The sequence below is a fragment of the Aethalodelphis obliquidens genome, unplaced genomic scaffold (assembly GCF_003676395.1).
Source record: "Aethalodelphis obliquidens isolate GAN/ISIS:26980383/991018 unplaced genomic scaffold, ASM367639v1 scaffold17, whole genome shotgun sequence".
NCBI classification, from domain to species: Eukaryota; Metazoa; Chordata; class Mammalia; order Artiodactyla; family Delphinidae; genus Aethalodelphis; species Aethalodelphis obliquidens.
The window spans coordinates 6,243,791-6,256,929 of record NW_020837961.1 but is presented as its reverse complement, the minus strand read 5'-3'; the positions used below and the strand labels follow the sequence as shown (position 1 = coordinate 6,256,929).

General features: G+C 38.1%; 1 pseudogene; it reads left to right on the top strand.

The window, feature by feature from the left end:
* Positions 1-9,223: 9,223 nt before the first annotated feature.
* Positions 9,224-9,818, top strand: LOC113626113 (60S ribosomal protein L35a pseudogene; annotated as a pseudogene).
* The last annotated feature ends 3,321 nt before the right edge of the window (positions 9,819-13,139 follow it).

Here is a 13,139-nt window from a genome sequence, read left to right as displayed (position 1 = left end):
GGCTTCCCTGGTGGCGCAGTGGTTGGGAGTCCGCCTGCCGATGCAGGGGACACGGGTTCGTGCCCCGGTCCGGGAAGATCCCACGTGCCGCAGAGCGGCTGGGCCCGTGAGCCATGGCCGCTGAGCCTGCGCGTCTGGAGCCTGTGCTCCGCAACGGGAGGGGCCACAGCAGTGAGAGGCCCGCGTACCGCAAAAAAAAAAAAAAAAAAAAAAAAGTGATTTATTAGAATAGGACACCTAGGAGGCTTACAGGCAGGGGAGTGAGAAGGTGCCTCACCCTGAGAACTTAGTGGGCTACACTTTTTATAATCAAGGAAAAGTGGGGAGGGGACACTTCTTCCTCATTCTTGGGTAGACATCAAGCTTCCATCATCAGCTTCTCCTCCACGTCAGGTGGGGGAGTTTTCTTGTCCCTCCATGATCAAGGTGGGACTGTCATGGTGCAGTGGAAATGAGCAAAAAGGCATTAACATATACTAAAGATGGTTAATCATCTTGGATTTCAGTGTAATGTCACCTTTTCCTTACATTTTTGTTTTTACTGTGTGCAGAGGAGCATGTCCTAGGAATTGTTAACTTTCTGAGCTCACTGGTCAGGATGTGGGTCTCAAGCCACTATTATTATATCGTTTTGAGGCGTGTCTCATGTTTCTGTTGCATGGTTTTGTTTCTAAGCAAGCCTCCTTGGCTTTGTGGTTAAGCAAACCTGCCTTCTTGAGTGATCATCAACTTACAGGAGTCTTCCCATACTTTTTCTCTACTAACAATCCCCTAGTGAGATTAACTATCTAATCACCTACTTTGTCCCTTTACTCTGTATCACTTGTGGGGTTTTAATTCTCTCCTTACTCCTAGATGTGATTGTAAGCTCTACAAGGGCAAGAATCCCGGTGTGTGGTTTCATGCTTTTGCTCATCACTTGGCAAAATGTCTGGCACACGGTAGAGTTTTGCAGTGGAGGGAAAACTTTCCTCTTCCCTTCTAAATTCTTCTGGCTGGTCTAATAGTTAAATTGACATGAGGTCGATGAATAGGAGATAATCAAATTTTAATTTCACACATATGGGAGTTTACAGAAATATGAGACTCAAATGACTAAAGCAGGCAGCTTTTATTCCTTTTAGACAAAGAAGCGATAAATTTGTGAAGAATTGACAAGACAAAGAGACTTAGGTTTGGGTACTAATTAGTGGGGAAACTAAGCAGAGCTTGTTTACATAACCTCTGGTTCCTGAATTCCCTGTTTCTGGCAATAAAGATGTGTCTCTACTTCCTGATCAGAGAGGGTGCCTTTCACATGGGAGAATTATCATTGCTTTGAGGAGGGCAGAGAGGAGGGTCAGAGTGTCTTTCTCGCATTGGCTGTTTCTCAAGTAACTTTACTTCAGAATAATCAATATGCCAAAGTGACATTTTGGGGGCAACCCCCCCGATTGCATCAATTTCCATAAATATAGGTTGAATAAATAAATGAATGAATGAACAAAATTTTTAAGATTTCTTACAGAATAAAAATGGCAAAAACTCCCTGTAATTCTTTTTTAGAGAAAGGAAATCAAGATGTTAATATCTGCCTAGTTGCCCAGTCTTTTAAAAATTAAAACCATAGTTTTTATGGTAATTATAAACATTTTATGGTAATTATAAACATTGTAATTATGATTTGGCACTAATCATAATCACATAATCATAATGCCTAATTATGATTTGACATTAAAATAAAATGTTATGGAGAAAAGGAAAAAAACAGACCAGCGAAGCCTAATTTGAATTATTTTGATAACTACTGATATTTCTTTTTATAACTCACATCAGAACAATGATTATTGGTGAAAAACAGTATAGGAGTAACCTGTTATCATTTGTATAAATGTAGATAGAATTTTCACAAGACCCTTTTGTTAGAAATCAATGCACAACTGCCTCCCTCCTCTCTCCTCCCCCCGTAAAAGGCATTTTAACACAAGGTCCAAGAGGGTGAACTCTGGAGCCAGGCTGCCTGAACCCACACCTCAGCTCTGTACCTTCCAGGTCATAACTCTCTGGGCAAGCTGCACAGCCCTCATCAGCTCAGTTTCTCACTTGGAAAATAGAGATGATAATGTACCTACACCTAGTGTTATTTACTATTTCTAGAGGTCTTGAACAGTGCTCAGTCTTCTCCTGCCTCCTCAATTCCCATTCCTTCCTTCCTTCCTTCCTTCCTACCTACATTTCTCTTTCTTTCTTTCTTTATCTTCCTTTCTTTCTTTCTTCTTTTCTTTTCTTTCTTTTCTTCTTTCTTTCTTTCTCTTTCAAAGTGGTAGCCCCTTAATTGCTGCTTCTTTCTATAATAATTTCCTAATCTACTTTATATTAATTTGAAACATATGAAATGTGTTCACGGTTGAAGGGAAGCAGAAAATGCCATCCCAAAATATGCCTCCTGGGCAAAAGGATTATTTTAAGCTGATTATTTTTAACAAATAGCAGACAGAGGAAATGCTCTGAAAACTGAGTAGACGTTGCCCTTTTGTGAGGGGTATTTACATTTATAAGGGCAATCTCCATTTGTAGGGTGTCTCCCTCTCTGTACCAGGAAGAGGAGGATGACTAAATCTCTAGAAACTCTTATCAATGGAGAAGGCAAGGACTTAAATCTGCATAACAACCTTTCCCTTGTTTACTGTGCTTTCCTTGGTCATCTGCTATAACTGGACTCCTCGCTCACAGCATCCTCTTTTGTCTTTAGCTGAAGATCATATTTAAGGTGGTAGCTGGGCCATTTCAGGGAGTTATTTAGTTCTCCTGGGTATCACCCACATATACGGGAGGCGTACATGTTATTAAACTTCTGGTTTTTTTTTTTCTCTCTTGTTAATCTGTCTTTTTATTACAGAGGGGTATCAGCCAAGAACCTAGAAGTGTAGAGGGGAAAATATTTTTCCTTCTCTACAATTTTTTTTTTTTTTTTTGCGGTACGCGGGCCTCTCACTGCTGTGGCCTCTCCCGCTGTGGAGCAACAGGCTCCGGACGCGCAGGCTCAGCGGCCATGGCTCACGGGCCCAGCCGCTCCACGGCATGTGGGATCTTCCCGGACCAGGGCACGAATCCATGTCCCCTGCATCAGCAGGCGGACTGTCAACCACTGCGCCACCAGGGAAGCCCTCTCTTGCTGTTTTTAAGAGTCTTTAACTGTAGTTTTTACTATTTTAATTATCATATGTCTCAGTGTGAACCTCTTTAAGTTCCTCTTTGTGGCACACTGTGATTTCTATGACTGTATGTCTGTTTTCTTTCTCAGGTAAGGAAGGGTTTCAGAAATTATTTCTTCAAATAAGTTCTTTGTGACTTTCTCTCTCTCTTCTCCTTCTGGGACCCCTATATAGTGCAAATGTTAGTATGCTAATGTTGTCCCAGAGGTCGCTTAAAATATCCTCATTTTTTACAAATTCTTTTTTTTTCTTTTTTCTGCTCCACTTCAATGATTTCCCCCCACCGTGCCTTCCAGTTTGCTGATCTAATCCTCTGTATCAGCTAATCTACTATTGATTCCTTCTAGTGTATTTAAATTTTAGTTATCATTTTCTTCAGCTCCATTTGGTTCTTCTTTATATTTTCTAACTCTTTGTTAAAATTCTCCCTGTGTTCATTCATTCTTCTCCTAAGTTTGTTGAGTCTCTTTATAATCCTTACCTTGGACTCTTTATTGAGTAAATTGCTTATCTCCACTTCATTTAGTTCTTTTTCTGAGGTTTTGTCTTGTTTCTTCATTTGGAACCGATTTCTCTCTCCTCATTTTGCCTAATTCTTTGTGTTTATTTTTTATGTATTAGGTAGATTAGTTATATTTCCTGAACTTTGAGAAGTGGCCTTATGAGGTAGATATCCTATGAGACCCAACAGCTCACTCCCCTCTGTTCACCAGATGTATATACTGTGGAGGTGTCCTCTCTGTGGGCTGTGTGCACCCTTCTGTTGTGATGGGGCCAATTATTGCGAGTGTGCTGGTATGTTGTGCTGGCCCCCAGTCCAGAGGGCTGCCAGGCCATGCCTCATGTGGCTGCATGGCCCAAGGGATCCCAAGGCTGTGGCCAGTCTGCTGATGTCTTGGGCCATCTCCTCCATGGGCTCCATTGGCTGGGGGGTATGGGCCAAGTCTGGTGGTGCCCCACTGTTGGGCAGGATTGGGCCCACAGGCAGCTGGCTATGGGTCTTGGGACAGGGGCAGGACTGGTGCTGGCTTGCTGGTGGGTGGGGCCTCTGGCCTTAGGGCCTGAAGGGGTTCAGAGTCGGTGCTGGCCTGCTGATGGGCTGGTAAGTCCCATACACTAACTGCATAGAGGGAGGACTCTAACAGGGCACTTGCCACCACTGACGTTCTCGTTGCAGACGAGCTCCCCAATGTGTGTCCCATCATCAGTCATATCCCTAGGAGCAGTCTGAGTTGTCACCTGCCTCTCCAGAAGGCTCTCCAAAATCGGCAAGCGGGTCTGACCCAGGCTCCTTTCAAATTACTGTCTTGTCTCTGCACTGGAATCTGGAGCATTTTGCACACTCCCTTTAAAAGTGAAGTCTCTTTTTCCCACAACCCTCTGACTCTCCCGTATGTAAGCCCCACTGCCTTCAAAGGCAGACATTCTGGGGTCTAGATGGGTTTTTGTTTTGTTTTGTATTTTTTGTTTTTGTTTTTGTTTTTAGCTACAAGCCCCCTGTGATGGGGATTCTGATATGGGAGCTTGGGCCCCTCACTCCTTGGAGAGATCCTCTGAAATTGTGATTATCTTCTTAGTTTTGGGTCACCTCTCCCAGAGTTTCGTTAGATACCTCCTCTTTACTCCTCCTATCTATCTTGTTGTGGTTCCTTCCTTATATATTTAATAGTGGAAAATCTTATCTGGTAGTCTTCAGGTTGTTTTCATAGCTAGTTACTCTGTATATAGTTGTAATTTTGGTGTGCCCATGGGAAGAGGTGAACTTGGGGTGTTCCTGCCATACCATATTGGTCACACCTCTTATGCACCTCTTTTACATTCTATTATTGATTATAACAAACAAATTCAATAACTAATTTTACATTATGTCTTCTTTTATTGGGCTTTTGTCTCCCTGAATATCCAGCATTATTCAAAATCAGGTTCACTCTTGTCACCAAACTAATTTGTAAAAATTTAAAATACAACATTAAATATATTTTTTCTTTTCAAACTACTCCTCTGCAAATAGTAACTCCACTATGCCACTAACTGTGACACAAAGCGGTAGATTTTTACTAGATTTTAGCATAATAATTTATACATTAGCATTATGAATTTAATTGTAGCAGAAGTCTAAAACCATTAGTAACATGCATTCATTACTATTTCAGAGAAACTGTAATCCAGTCTTTCCCAAACTCTATCCTTCATGGAGAACCATATACAAAATAAGTGAGGTAAATTGTGAGTACAACATTGAGAACAACTATCTACCAACGAATTGGATAACCTAGAAGAAATGAATAAAATTCCTATAAACATAAGAATTGTTTCTACCAGGACTGAATCATGAAGAAATAAAAGATTTGAACATATCAGTAAGGTGTAAAGGTGTTAATCAGTAATCAAAAGCTCCCAACAAAGAAAAATACAGGACCAGATGGCTTCAGAGGGTAAAATCTACCATATACTTATACAATAATTGATGCCAATTCTTCTCAAATGCCTCCAAAAAATTGAAAAAGAAGGAACCCTCCCAAACTCAATTTATGAAGCCACTATCACTCTGATATCAAGGCCAGACAAAGACACTGCAAGAAAACAAAACTATAGGCCAATATCCCTGATGAACATAGTTGTAAAAATCCTCAATAAAAGACTAGCAAACAAAATTTAACAGCACATTAGAAGGACTGTACACCAAGACCAAGTGAAGTTTACGCCTCAGAGGAAATAGTGGTTCAACCTATGCAAGTCAGTAATGTGATATAGCAACACTAACCAAATAAAGGACATTAGCAACTCCATAGATGCAGAAAAATTTTTTGACAAAACTCAACACAGTTTCATGATAAAAACTTTCTACAAATGGAAGAAATTTGTCTTAACACAACAAAGACTATATGTGAAAAGACCACAGCTATTATCATAATCAGTAGTGAAAAAGTGAAAAATTTTTTCTTAGACCAGGGATAAGGCAAGAATTCCCACTTTTCCCGCTTCCATTCAACATAGCACTAGAAGTCTAAGATCAATTAAGCAAGAAAAATGAATAAAACGATGATGGAAAAAATTGAAGAAGACACAAATAAATAGAAATACATTCTGTGTTCATGGATTAGAAAATTTAATATTGTTAAGGTGTTATACTATACAAGGTGGTCAACAGATTCAATGCAATCCCTCTCAAAGCACTGGTGACGCTCTTTACAGAAATAATAATAACTATTCTAAAATTCATATAAAACCATGAAAGACACTGAGTAGTGAAAGCAATCTTGAGCAAGAAGAACAAAACTGGAAATATCACGCTTCTTGATTTCAAAATATAGTATATCACAACTATAATCAAAATAGTATGGTACTGGCATAAAAACAGACATATAGCCCAATGGAACAGAATGGAGAGGCCAAAGATAAACGGTCAGCTGATCTTGGACAAGGTTGCCAAAAATACGCAATGGAGAAAGGACAGTCTCTTTAACAAATGATGTTGGGAAAAAATTGATATCTGTTTGCAGAAAATGAAATTGGACTCTTATCTTACAGCATGCACAAAAATAAACTCAGAATGGATTAAATATTTAAACATAAGGCCTGGAATTGTAAAACTTTTAGAAGAAAACATAGGGAAAAACTTCATGACATTGGTCTTGGAAATAATTTCTTAGATATGACATCAAAAGGATAGGCCAAAAAGCAAAAATACAAAAGACAAGTGGGACTGCATCAGACTAAAAAGTTTCTTCACGGCAAAGGAAACCATCAAAGAGTGAAAAGATAATCTATAGAATAAGAGAAAGTATTTGCACATCATCTATCTGATAATGGATTCATATCCAAAATATATAAGGAACTCCTATAACTCAATAACAAAAAAGTAACGAAATTTTTAAAAATTGGCAAAGGTCTTGAACAGACATTTCTCCAAGGAAGAATCAACAGGGGAAAATTAAATCAGTCACAATAATACATCACACCTGTTAGGAAGGCTATTATCAAAAAAAAAAAAACAAAACCCAAAAGATGTTATCTTGACAACAGTTATTAGTGTTGTCAAGGATGTGGAGAAACTAGTTCCTTGTACACTGTTTGTGGGAATGTAAAATGGTGCAGCCACTATGGAAAACAGTATGACAGTTCCTCAAAAATTTAAAAACTGAATTAACATAAGATCTAGCAATCCCACAGAAGTATACATCCAAAATAATTAAAATCCGGACCTTCAAGAGATATATGCACTCCCATATTCATTGCAGCATTATTCATAATTTCAAAACTATTGAAACAGTCTAAATATCCATCCACAGATCAATGAATAAAGAAAATGTGATTTATACATACATCAGTCAGCCTTAAAAGAGAAATAAATCCTGCCATAGATGACAACATATATGCAAGTGGAGGACATTATGCTAAGTGAAATAATCCAGTCACAGAAGGACAAATACTGCATGATTCTCCTCATATAAATTATCTCAAACAGTCAAGCCCATAGAAACAAAGAATAGGATGATGGTTGCCAGAAGCAGCATGGAGGGGAAATGGGGAGTTGCCATTTAACTGGTATAATATTTCAGTATGTAAGATACATAAGTTCTAGAGATCTGCTGTATAACCATGTACTTATGCATAACAATACTGTGTATTTAAAATTTTGTTATGAGGGTAGATCTAATGTTTCGTGTTCTTTACCATAATTTTATTTTTAAATCTACGGGAAAAAAAGTAGAAACCACTAGTCTGTGATTTGATTATAAAAGTAGAAACCAGTACACATTCATTAATTTTAGAGTCTAAAATTTAGAAATTTTAAAATTTTGTTTTCTTCTGGGTTCAATGCCCTATTCCTTGCAAAGAATCCTTCTAGTATTACTTCAAGTGGATTTTCCTTTTCCATACTCCATCAGTTATTTTCAGAATATATTCCAGTTTTTCTAAATTCTCAATTACTTTATCTATTTTATTTATTCTTTACCTGTGTTTTGGACAATCGTCTGTTTACCTTCTCCACCGTGGAGGGCTTTGTTTCTGCAGGACTGCTGCATAGATATATGTGTGGAGGGGTAAACTTCATTGCTTATCTGGATTAGATGCCCTGTTTCTTAGATTACAAACGTTTCTTAGTTAACTTCCTCATAACCAGAAGTAATTTACTAAGGAATGGTTTGTGCAAAATAGGCTTATCTTAGCATGTTGAAAAAAGGTTTTTTTTTTTCTATTTTTACATTAGTTTATCATTTTAAAACCATAAAAATGTAAAACAATCTTTCCTCAGGACACTGATTTTTAGCATTCATTGTTGTTGGTCTGGTTTTTGTTCTTTTGTAAATAAACTCTTTTATTTCTTCCTTGGAAGGATTTAAAATCTTTTCATTATTGATATTCTGAAATTCCACAATCATATATCTTCTCTTGGTTACTTGTTTGTATGTTTATTTAGTTACTGTTCTGGGTAGACCTTTAAATATGAAGGCTTGGGTCTTTCAATTCTAGCAAATGCTTTTATATTATCTCTTTTATAGTTTCCTTATCTACATTTTCTTTATCCTTTTTCTTTAGAATTTCTAGAATTGGAAGGTAGACTATTTCATTCATGTGTGTATTTTATTTCTCATATCTTTTTTTCGTTTTTTTAAATTGGAATAAAATTGCTTTACAATGTTGTGTTAGTTTCTGCTGTACAATGAAGTGAATCAGCTATATGTATACATGTATCCCCTCCCTCTTGGACCTCCTTCCCACCACCCCCATCCCACCCATCTAGGTCATATATCTTTTGAATTTAATCAATCAAGAAATGTTCAGGCATAAGTATTTTGACTGCTTGTACACTGCATTTCTTTTTTATCTTCAGTCTTGCTTTGGATTTATATTAACTTCTGCAATCATCATTTTAATCTCAGAAATTTTTCCTTTTTCACTGAACAAACGGGCTGTTCTTGTTCTATGTATGCAATGTCATTAAGTGAGCCTGAGGTACTAATTTTTTTTTAAATTTTCTCTTCCTTGAATTATCCTTGTCTCCTTCAGTCTTTTTTTTTCAGTTTGAAATTTCTCTTTTATGTCCAAAGCACTTAAATATTGGATACTTCTGGTTTGTCCAATGAAGGATTGAGACAAAACAAAAGGTTGATTTGAGGCTGGTGTATTGAACTTACTTTTTGATGATTAGGCATCACTTTAAGATGTTTCAGCGGTAGCTCTTTTAGCCATCTTAGAGCCTGTGGAGGCCTGCTGGGAGCAGGACTTCTAAAATGACAAATATGTCTGGAAGGCTGTGGTCCAAGGCCATTTTTTCCGGCTATAAGCTCTGTCTACGGAACAAGAGGGAGCGCACAAGTCTTCTGAAAATTGAATGTGTATATGCTCGAGATGAAACTGAATTCTGTCTAGACAAGAGACGTGCTATGTGTACAAAGAAAAGAACAACATAGTAACTCCTGGCGGAAAACCTAACAAAACCAGAATAATCTGGGGAAAGATAACTCATGCTCATGGAAAAGTGGTGTGGTTCATGACAAATTCCAAAGTAATCTTCCTGCTAAGGCCATTGGACACAGAACCCAAGTGATGCTGTACCCTTCAAGGATTTAAACTTACTGAAAAGTAAATAAATAAAAATGTGGATTTGTTCTCTTGAAAATAAATAAAAAGATGTCTGACTGGTAAACTATGATGGGACACTTCCTCCTAGTTGACAATATTGAGACCATTGCCCAGATCAAGATCCCAAGCCAGAATACGCGTTCAATTTCCGTTCATTTAGAGAAAAACTATTAGATTTTTGTGCTTTGGTTTCTTTGTTGAGGAGAGAGAGTTAAACAATTTGGGAGGCCATTGTGAAAGGAATATCTGTATGTGTGTTATAAATATACTTATAGCTGTATATGTTCAAAGTATTTTTAATGATTTTGGGACTCATTGTTGACAACAGTATATCCAGTTCAAACAAAAATGATTGAATCATTAAGCTTTGGCTTATATGATACCAAATTAAACGGCCCTGTCCATTACATTAAATGAATAGTTAAATTAAGTATGTTTGGGCTTCCCTGGTGGCGCAGTGGTTGAGAGTCCGCCTGCCGATGCAGGGGACACGGGTTCGTGCCCCGGTCCGGGAGGATCCCACATGCCGCGGAGCGGCTGGGCCCGTGAGCCATGGCCGCTGAGCCTGCGCGTCCGGAGCCTGTGCTCCACAACGGGAGAGGCCACAGCAGTGAGAGGCCCGCGTACCGCAAAAAAAAAAAAAAAAAAAAAAAAAAAATTAAGTATGTGATCTACATAATCAAAATTTGAATGTGGGATTGAGACTGGTGAGAGCATGAAATTCATTTCTATATTCAGGTCTATGTGTGCAAGTTCATTAACATAAACTGTGGTGCTGTAAAACCACTCTAAATAGAATAGTATCCTACTTAATATATTTACAATTGAGCTGCTTTATTAGGAGAATAATTTGAGCTTCTGAAGTACGGAAGATGTAGTACTGTAGTGCCCTATCCAGGATGCAAGTCAGCAGAATTCTGTGGAAGTTCTAACCATGATACAGCACCAGGACACAAATGAGTAGTCTGGCTAATTCCTCAGGAGATCGTAAGAAAGATCTTTTCTTACTGACACTATCTAGTTTCTGTCTTCTCAGCAATCAATAGTACTTACTTTGTGCAGGTACTCTATAAGGCAGTGTGAGAATAATAATAATACAAATACCAAAATATTCCTCAGGTGTGACAAAAACTTAATATAATTTCCACTTTTCAGAAAGGTTTTTTTTCTGGATGCAAGCACACATTTATGTTTTTGTGGTAAGAACACAATATGATATTTCCTCTGTTAAGTTTTTAAGTGTACAACACATTATTGTTGACTATGTTGTGCAATAAGTAAGCTCTCTTTATTTATCCTGCATAACTGAAACTTTGCATTTGTTGATTAGACACTCCTCATTTCCCCCCCAACCCCCGGCCCCTGGCAATCACAACTCCACACTCTGAGTTTATAAATGTGACTACTTTAGATACTTCATATGGGTGGAATCATGCAGTATTTGTCTTTCTGTGACAGGCTTATTTAACTTAGCATAATGTCCTCCAGTTTCATCCGTGTTGTCACATATTGCAGAATTTTCTTCTTTTTTAAGGCTAAATAGTATTCCATTATAGGTATATACCATGTTTCTCCTTAACCATCCATTTGTCAATGGACATCTAAACTATTTCCACAATATAATTCTGAATAGGGAATACTGCTGCAATGACGTAGGAGTGCTGGTATTTTGAGATCTTGATTTCAGTTCTTTGAGATAAATACCTAGAAGTGCAATTACTGGATCATAGGATAATTCTATTTTTAATTTTTGGAAAAACTTCCATAGTCTTTTCCATAGCAGCTGCATCATTTTACCTCCCATCAAAGACATGTAACAATTCAAATTTTCCCATATTCTCACTCGCTATCTTATTTTTTTTTTTTTTTGATGATAGCCATCCTAACAAGTATGAAAACTGCATCATGGTTTTGATTTGCGTTTCCCTGATAATTAGTGATGTTGAGCATTTTTTCATATATCTGTTGGCCATTTTATGTCTTTTTAGGAGAAACATCTATACAAGTCCTTAGCCTATTTTTATTTTTTTGTTTTTTTGGGGGGTTTTGTTTGTTTGTTTTTGGCTGCATTGGGTCTTCATTGCTGCACATGGGCTTTCTCTAGTTGCAGCGAGCGGGGGTTACTCTTCATTGCAGTGTGCAGGCTTCTCACTGCGGTGGCTTCTCTTATTGTGAAGCATAGGCTCTAGGTGCATGGTCTTCAGTAGTTGTGGTGTGTGGGCTCAGTAGTTGTGGCTCATGGGCTCTAGAGCACAAGCTCAGTAGTTGTGGCTTATGGGCTCTAGAGCACAAGCTCAGTAGGTGTGGCATATGGGCTTAGTTGCTCCGTGGCATGTGGTATCTTCCCAGACCAGGGATTGAACCCATGTCTCCTGCGTTTGCAGGCGGATTCTTAACCACTGTGCCACCAGGGAAGTCCCCCTTAGTCTATTTTTAAATCCAGTTATTACTTTCTTTAAATTTATGTTTAATGAACCCTAATTTATTGTGCAAAGGATTTTCCAACTTATTTTGTTAGATCAAATAACTAAAATACACAGGGAAACTCATTTTCCCCTGTCATCCACCTCCTTCTCAGCTACTCTTGATTTGTTCTGAATCTGAGAGATTCCTCTGAAGTAGAAAGGAGTAAGGACTCTGGTGTCAGAAAGGCTCTTTCTAACACTCCCTAATTGTGATACTGAGCAAGTTGGTGGCTGTCTCAGTCTCAATTTGTCATCTGCATAAAGATAGCAACAACAGTGACCTCATTGGATTGTTTGGAGGATTAAATTAGATAACATGGGACAGTGCCCAACATCAGCTAAGTATACAATATGGTCTTGAAAATGAAACCCCTTTTCCAGTCGAATTTACACCCTTCCTGTCGAGGTTTCCCATATTCCAGTTGACATTTAGCTAAGTCTTTGCAATGTTTTTTTCTCCAGCCTAGTACACAGTTTCCTTCACAGCTTAATCTTTAGAGTATTTAGGTCCTTCCGAAAATAAAGCTCATCACTGCAAGACCCCATAGCCAAGCTAGACTCATTCATTCTTTTATGGACAATTTTCCTTTGTAAGAGAAGTCAAAATCAAAGTTTTCTGAAACGTGAGAGTTTTCTGTGCCAAAGACCTTAAGGAATTCCTTGTATTCTCCAGTACCTTAAAAACAACAGCAACAGAATTTTTGGAGATAATGTCATTATTTCATGGCATCACTAACCAACTCTTGGTTTTTACGGGAGTAGTTTTTTCATTTGTAGATTATCCTTGTCCTTGATTTCTCTGCCCTTATCTTGTCTGCCCCTTGGCTATTTTTATAGCTCATTAGTGCCTCCATCGGAGAACGGGAAATGGAAATAAAAGCAGATGAAA